Here is an 8,911-nt window from a genome sequence, read left to right as displayed (position 1 = left end):
CCCACTCAGAAATGCAGAGCATGTTGCTCTGCTTCGTACATAATGGCGTCTTTTGCACTTCCATCATTCGTGAGCTTGTAGGTCTTAGCATTTATGCTTCTTATGTGACCCACAAACTTCTCTAGGCTACCATTGCTCTTCTGTGTGATACTATTCAACTGTTACCTGTAATACCAACTTGTATTCTTGTATTTCAACTAGTCATCCTGTTATATTTCAACGGTGTCTATGTCAATTTCTCATGGTATCTGACATATGTGCCTCGCCTACCAATTTATGGAAAGTTATTCTTAAAGCCATTCCTCAATCTGTTTTCCCAAAGCTGAGGCAGCTGCTGCTTTTTCCGGATTACTGAAAAATACTGTAGCGTCTTTCCAATCTTTCTAGAAATGGGCTATCCAGGACGATGCTACCACATTCCCGAGTTAAGACTTACGAAGCACATCTCGCCAGAACATCCCATTCTCTCTCTCGGCTCCAGTAGCTCATTTGGGAAAGCTAAACTATGCATACACAGCAGTACTACTTCACTGCGCAAATGCTGGACTATGCCCCGGGTACTACCCCGCCCTGCTGCAGCACCTGCCTGCATTCTTAATACAATTATTTACACTGTAGCTAAGGGCCAAGACAATACAATGCATGAACACATGCTCTATGTTACTTGCTGTAAAGCTACAAATGCTACTACTGACGATATCAGCATATGTTCTGGACTTGACAACTGATGGCATTTCTAACACTGTAGTGGCCCAGCTGGCTGCAGATTTAGTCAGAATGCCGCATAACGTTGGCCAGACGTGCAGTGATGCGTTCGCACATTGCTGTGCTGGAAGAGCACAGCAGCTGCATATCACAACAGCAAGGCAGTGGCACAGAGAGAATTACCGAAAGATGTGCATGTACCAGAAGGCACAGTTACACATAGCCGGCTCTCATATGCAGATATAGACAATTGGCAAGACGGTAGCATGGCAGCACCCCATCCTGAGGCTCAGCTCTTCGTGCTGGAAATGCCCCAATAGACGAGCTCCTACGACTGCTTCTTAGGCAAGATAGGCTTATATATGGGTTGCCTGCTGGTCTCATCACTGATACAGTTTGATATGGTTGACATTGCTACAGCTTGGCTCCATTCGGTGGAGTGTGTGTGTGTAAGAAGTGAGGTGTCAGATAAGAGTAAGAGGTCTTACACTTAATCTTTGCCTCTCTCCCACCCTCCTCCTCTCCTCGTCACGTGGGCCCTCTCATCCTAAGGTCTGGATGACCTGCCCCTTCCTTTTAAAACTTGTCCAACCTATTCCTATCTCCTCCCTGATAAACAAAAGACTAATTCCAAAAGCTAGGAATATCTGACTGTTGGCAGTACTAAATATTTCACATTCTGAAGCTAAGTCATGGCAAATAATGTTGTCTCATAATTTATAATTTTTCCAAACTGGATATTCCCTTTGCAAGAACAAAATTATTACAAATTCTAGGCACAAAAGTTTATTAATTTTAAATTACAAAATCTTTTTATTTATCATTGTACAAAAAGTGTATAAAAGTAGCAGTTTATATTCAATACTATGTACATGTTTGTTTACAGACAATGGAAGCAAGAGGAAACAATTTTAATGCAGTTTCTCATAAACTTTCTTGGTTTAGCTAATCACTGCATGCTGTATGCAATTTACCAAGAATCAGCACTATCACTGCATGTTAACCGCAGTGCTTCGTGGTCACCGTACAACACCGCCTCATATCTGAATTTCCCCTATCTTGAAAGAATATGCTAGCACACAGCTATTATATATTTCTGTTTAACAAAACAGTATAAGACTCTTTGCAGACACACCACACATTTACATCTTGTATTTTGTTAGACGTCACCAGTGCAAAACATAGGACTGATGTGGTGTTGCTATAGTAAAAAATTATTACCACTTGGAACCCCACATTCACATATGACTATAGCTTGCCATATGGTAAATTCCAAGTGATCATAGCTCACAGAACATAAGCAGCAACACTTCTGAAGACAATGTGTGCGAAGAGTGGCACACCTTCCTCATATGGAGAGAAATACTGCATTCCACATGTGTGCTGTAAATAGAAAAGAAAAAAAGATAAGTACTGCAGATGTGTGAAGACCAGAAACTAACAAACAATCCATATTATGCTGCCAAATAGATCAAATACATCTAACTGCTTTTGTAGACTGGATTTCCCATTTAACTCTTACAGGTGAAACATCTTTTGGCATGTTAAAAATACCTGAAATTTGCTTCCACTTAAGTGAACAAGTACAAGAGGCTCATTACAAAGTGAACAATGCATTTTCATAACCTTATTCGGTATCAGGTTACAGGCATTTTTCCTTCATAAGCTGAACAATTGTGGTAAATATTTTTCTTCTCTTTCCCCTACAGACTAGCAGTTCTTGAGGAGAGAAATTCAGTTATATAGCTGTGTAGAAGAAACTCTATCACTTGCTTATTGCTCCCTGAAGTGTTTGAAAGAAAATCAGTGGAATTAGTCTCTACATAGATTGCGTAAGTGGCAAGTGGGGGGGGGGGGGGGGGGGGTGTACACTGAAAGTCATCCAATAAAATATAATTAGAACATTATTACTGTCATTATTAGTCAGTATCATTACAGGGTGTACAAAGACTTACTAGTGAATTTACGAACTATTAATTTAATTTTGTGTGATGTCACTGTCATATCCCACACAACAGGAAACGATCTTCTCTTGTATGAAACACCCTCCATTACGCAAAAAACAAGGGATTGTAGGACAGGAATGCAAAATTAAGAAAACAACACACACAAAATCATTTATGCTGTCAACTTTTATGAAGATTGTACTTTTTAGATAAAGGAAATAACGAAATAACATAGAGTCATAGTTCCCAAAATAAGTTACTGGTAAAACACTGATTGTTTTTACAACTTTTTACTTTTACTTCCTTTAAAGAACTTTGCTTCTGTGTCCACAAATTTATGTCAACATCCAAATTATTTTGTCACAGGAAGAGATGTACAAGGTTGGGTAAGTTCCTGTCCAGTTACAATTTATCTTTCTTAGTGAGATAATTTTTAAGTGATAATGACTGGAGTGCAGGGGCATTGTTAGGTGGTAAAACCCATGTGTTTCCTTCTCGTTCTTCTGAAAGTTCTGTTGCCAACGACTCTCGGGCGGTGGACGGCATTCATAAATTCTCTCAGTTACAGTACAGCTCAATAGAATGAAAAATTGGCTAATAATAAATGCATAATGAAAATAGAGTTCTAAAATCATGCCTTTCCCCTCTCCCAGTTTTTGCTTGTGCAGAATGGTAGCACCCCTGAAGATTTTCTTGATACCTATTCCAGTGCCTATCATATTGTCATAGCCAAAAATCTACGTTTCAATGGATTTTGACAGTCATTTGCATGCACTTGCTTCTGCAATCAGACCATTTACTGTACACCAAACATTCCTTATACATAGGCAACTGGGTTGTAAAAACAGCATACAAAAAAGCCAGATACATGTCAAAATCTAAATCACAATGTAATGAACAATCCCTTGTCATAAACCAACATGGAAGGAAATGCTAATCATTTCCTGCATATCTGACAATGTGATCTGATGAATGTTTTAAGTGCTTTCTTCACTTGAAAGTGAAATGATTGCTGCAGTGATGTCAGCTACATGTTGGTGCATCCCCCAAAAATAACACTTTTCGCTACTCTAGTGTTTCTATCTCATTTAGTAGATGACAAATGTGCAGTACTTCTCATCACTACACCACTTCTGGTGGAGATGCCAGTACGAGAAATACACAATTTGAATTGCTGATCATCCTAGTGACATTGTGGATTCCGGTAACTTGTTGACACGTATATAACGAATGAATTACATAAAACATAAAACCCATTTTATTTTTGTGAATTGTCAACATTCTGAACTGGATATTTGGCAACTGTTGTTACATGGCTGATATTCTGAACTATGGGATCAACAGCAATATTGAAGGAAATTTTTATTTATTTTTTTAATGTGGAATGGTATACCTTAGTGTCATCTGAAAACTCAAAAAGATGAATGAATTCAGCGACATAGCATGTGTTAAGATGGGTGTTCAAACTTTCCACAAAATTGTGTGAGAACTGTGGTAATCTGAGACACAAGGTGGTCAAAATCTGAATTCGTGTTGCAAATACAGCCAAATGGAGCTCTTTGCCTACAACTACTCTCTGCAAACCACTGTAAGGTGCATGGCAGACAGTACTCCCCATTGTACCACTTATTGGGGCTTCTTCTCATTCCATTCATATATGGAGTGTGGGAAGAATGACTGACTGAATGCCTCTGTGCATGCAGTAATTATTCTAATCTTATCCTAACAATCCCTGTGCCAGCAATATGTAGTGGATTGTAGTATAGTCCTACAGCTGTCATTTGAAATCAGTTCTTGAAACTTCGTTAATAGACTTTCTCAAGATAGTTTACATCTGTCTTGAAGAGTCTTCCATTTCAGTTCCTTCAAACTGCGAGCATTCATGCAGCCCTTCTTTGTATATGTTCAATATCCCATTAGTCCTATTTCATACACAAGTGATTTGTAAACAATCTCTTTTGTAAACTGATCACAATTCTCCAGCATTCTACAAATAAACCGAAGTCTACCAACTGCTTTACCCGCAACTGATCCTATGTGATCATTCCATTTCATATCCCTCTAAAGTATATGGTATGAGTTGGCGGATTCCAATGGTGACTTATTGATATTGTAATCAAATGATACTACTTTTTTCATTTTGTGAAGTCCAAAATTTTACATTTCTGAACATTTAAAGCAAGTTTGCCAATCTTTGCACCACTCTGAAATCTTATCTAGCATTTTCTAAGAGCATGTGGTACATTTTACAGGATTTATTAAGTAAATTGTGTGAAGCACAACTGATAGTTTGGGAAAGCATCATTTCATATTGAAGGAAGTTCATTATTTTGGGCCATGTTATCAGCCAGGATGATGTACACAAGCAAACCCTCGGTTCAGGCGAACTGTTTGGTAATTTCCTATTCTTACTACAGAAAAAGAGCTACAGTCCTTTTCAGGTTTGACTAATTATTACAGGAATTTGTGCCAAAGTTTGTGGAAGTAGCAAGATCTCTTACATATCTGTTAAAGAAGGGAATCCAAATTCAATAGACTCTGTATTCCAAAGACGCCTTTCTGTGATTAAAAGATCTGTGAGCCTGTGGACCCATCGTATCTTTCCCAGATTATGAAAAACAATATTATCTTATAAGTCCAGCAACCACAACTTAAGGCGTATGTTAAAGGCAGGAAATAGACGGAGCAGGGCACATGATAACCTGCATTTCCAGGCAACTAAGTAAAGCACAAAAGTATTCCAACACACAAAACGTAATGCTTAGCCCGATTTATGATATCCCATACTTTCGTTGTTACTTATATGGTACATGCTTCTAAGTTACAATGGACCACACAGCATTAAAATGGCTGATGGGTCTTCTAGATCTGTCGAACCATTTGACCCAACTGACATTACGGCTAGTGAGTTTGGTTTTGAAGTAATACACCACTCCAGGAAAATGCACGGTAATGCACATAACTGAATTGTAAGGTATGCCCAGTGGGACGTGTCAGCGTTTCTGCAGACGAGTGGCGAGTGTGTTCACAACTCGAGCTCTGTTTTATGATAATGATGGGAGTATCACATAAGCAAAAAAAGTGCAGATGATCAAAGTCATGGTGGCGAGTTTCCGTGATGAAGTGTCAAGGCAGGCCCATGACTCCATCTCAGCAGGGCACAGAGGTTGCAGAACTACTGAACGACACACTGCAAAACATTATTGTTTGGAAACATGCAAGCAGGACATGGAGCAACACATGAAGAAAATGGGTACCCTGTGTGCAAAGGGCAGAGCTTAATCATCAGTGAATTTCATTGAAAAGATTACCAGAGGCCAACAAATTATTGGTACGGATATTCTTGCTGCATTGATATTCATGGACCATTTGCAGACACATCTGTGTGGAATCTGTAGTTCTGACTGTAACTTCTTATTTTTCACGCTGTTTATCTATGACTGCCATGTCAAATCTGCAAGTGGACACTGTACCTCAGGCAATGGTTGACTACTAGGTTCTGAAGTTTGGGACACTGGATACCGAGATAATTGTTCATGGTACTAATTTCATGCCCAAGCTGACAAAACAGTTGTGTCAAATTTTACAGATTTGGAAGCTGCAGAAGAGTGCACCACGTCAGCAAGCGAATGGGACAGAACAGGCTGAACTACGGCAAAAATATTAAGTCACTAACAAACCCAGGAATGCTTTGCAATCACTAAGTGTATGATTATTGTATATATGTTCTAATCTTCTTTTCCCCCTTCTTTCTGTCCACATCCCCCCCCCCCTCTCTCTCTCTCTCCACCTCCTCCTTCACCTGCTCCACGCCCATTTATTCCCCTCAACCTCTGTCCATCTCCTTATCTCCTTTTCTCCCCTCTCTTTGACTTTGATGGAGCCTTGTTACTGCCAATGAAACCTGGATTGGGAATTGAAGTAGATTAAAATGAAAGGGTAAATCGGTTGGGATTTTTGGTACGTGAGGAACGAGACCTTTCCTGCTCCTGGATCTGTGAGGATAGTAGCTTTAATAACATTATTTCGCATAGATTTAATCTGCAAATGGGTGGAATTACAGTTGATTTAGATTCCATAGTGGTATTCTAATCACAAGAAGGTTAGCTATAAATTAAAATTTCCTGTTTTCTGTGGAAACTGCCTGTGTGGAAGAAAACAAAACAGCACGTAGTTGTGTATACAATTTTTGTTTACAATTATATATAAGGAGAAAGTAAGTGTGTGTGTGTGTGTGTGTGTGTGTGTGTGTGTGTGTGTTTTGACAAAAGCATTGTTGGGTGAAGGCTTATTTGTGGCAGTCTTTTTGTTGTGCCTACCTGCGACTCAATATCTCTGCTACGTGGGGAGTAGCAACTATCCTTTTCATAAAATTATTATATATTTTCACAGCAAGCATTCTCTTTCTCACAGTTGGTTTTGACGCAAAATCTGAACATTACTGTATAAAAAAAAGTATGGGACAGGACTTGCACCTATGTTTCTATAGGAATACGAGCCACGAGACAAGAGGTTAGAAGCAGGGGGGGAGAAGGGATAGATGAGGATATTGTGTAGGTTTGGTGGGTGGCGGAATACCACTGTGGGAGGGATGGAAAGGCTCAATGAGAGGTAGCTGAAACCCTGGTGGAGAATGAGGTTCAGTTGTTCTAGTGCCGGGTGGTACCGAGTCACGAGGGGAACGCTGCTCTGTGGCCAGACAGTGGGACTTTGGGAGTGGTAGGTGACTGGAGACGTAAGGCACAGGAGATCTGTTTCGTGTAGTCATCTTTGAGGTGGGATTCAACATCGAGGAAGGTGGCTTGCTGGGTTGAGGAGGACCAGGTGAATCAAATGGAGAGAAGATGTTCAGCTTCTGGAGGAATGTGTTGTGTACGACTTCATACATAAAAGCGAGGACAGGTGGGCTACAGAGTGGTGTGGCAACTGTCATTGTAAGAAGCTGGACAGAAGCAGAAATGATCGGCGAACAAGTTAATACAACAAACAGAAGATTTACTTAACTTGAATTTCTCCAAACATACAAAGACTCATTGTAAATGATGAAACAAGAATACACTCCTGCTAATAACATAGCAACTCGGATTACACATGCTGTCATAAGCACGAACAAAGGGGTTGTAGCGTAGAGGCAGCAAGTGCAAGAGGGCTACCGCCGGCCATCCTGTACTGTGATGGCAGAGGACGCTCGTAGTCCAGAGTTGCTGGAGGTGGGGCACACAACACTGGGTCCACCAGATTCCAGGCAACTGCTATAGACATCAGATGGAAACTTGTCATTCTGTTACCAACCATTGAACACCAGTGGGGTGGTATCAATAGGTGATGGCTAGGGTGTCCTCGCCTTTGACACAGATCACGAATATGTCATCAGTGAATCTGAGCCAGGTGAGGGCTTTGGGATGTGTTAAGAAGGATTCCTCTAGACGGCCCACGAATAGGTTGGCGTAGTATACGAGTTGCGACAATAAAGTAATGAGACTGATGTGAAAAAAAAAATGTTGCTTACTGTTTTAGTCAAGTTTAGTGTTGTCTCCTTCAAAGTAATTACCTTCCGATTGCACACACTTTTTCCAGCACTTCTGCCATTGATGGTAACATTTCTTCTGCCATTGATGGTAACATTTCTGGAACTCATCTTCTGTAATATCCTCCAAGACCCCTGTCACAGCTTTTTGGACATCTTGTGATGTTTGAAAATGGAGTCCCTTGACCGCCGTTTTGACTCTTGGAAATAGAAAAAAGCCGCACGGAGTGATATCTGGTGAATAAGGAGGCTGTGGTAGTGCCAAAATTTGTTTTGAGGTTAAAAAATTGCTGTACTGACATAGCAGTATGGGATGGCACATTATCGTGATGCAGAATCCAATTATCAGCAATGTTGGCACGAACACTAAGAACTCTTTTACGAAGTCTCTGTAAAATTTCTTTGTAGTAATATTGGTTAACTGTTTGTCCAGGAGGCACCCACTCTTTATGAACAATTCCCTTGGAATCAAAGAAGCACACAAGCATGCATTTCATTTTTGACTTTGACATGCGAGCTTTTTTTGGTCTGGGTGATCCCTTTGAGCACCATTGCAAACTTTGGCATTTTGTCTCTGGTTTGTACTAAAAAAACCAACTTTCATCACCAGTGATAACACGGCTCAACAATGCTGGATTGATTTCCGTTTGCTCTAACAGATCGGCTGCCACATTTTCCCGTGTTTCTTGTTGTTGTGGTGTGAGATTTTTGGGGACCATTTTTGCACAAATCT

The 8,911-nt window shown here is 40.2% G+C and overlaps 1 protein-coding gene across 1 annotated transcript in view; it reads right to left on the bottom strand.

The window, feature by feature from the left end:
- Positions 1–1,475: 1,475 nt before the first annotated feature.
- LOC126092199 (out at first protein) overlaps positions 1,476–8,911 on the bottom strand; it is an 81,860-nt gene continuing 74,424 nt past the window's right edge. The window contains exon 6 of the mRNA XM_049907688.1: positions 1,476–2,088. The gene's annotated coding sequence lies outside the window, so the exon portion shown is untranslated. The remainder of the gene's footprint in view (positions 2,089–8,911) is intronic.

Source organism: Schistocerca cancellata, chromosome 7 (assembly GCF_023864275.1).
Source record: "Schistocerca cancellata isolate TAMUIC-IGC-003103 chromosome 7, iqSchCanc2.1, whole genome shotgun sequence".
In the NCBI taxonomy this organism is placed as follows: Eukaryota; Metazoa; Arthropoda; class Insecta; order Orthoptera; family Acrididae; genus Schistocerca; species Schistocerca cancellata.
Note: the sequence above shows the minus strand (reverse complement) of the source record. Positions and strands in the feature narration are given on the sequence as shown.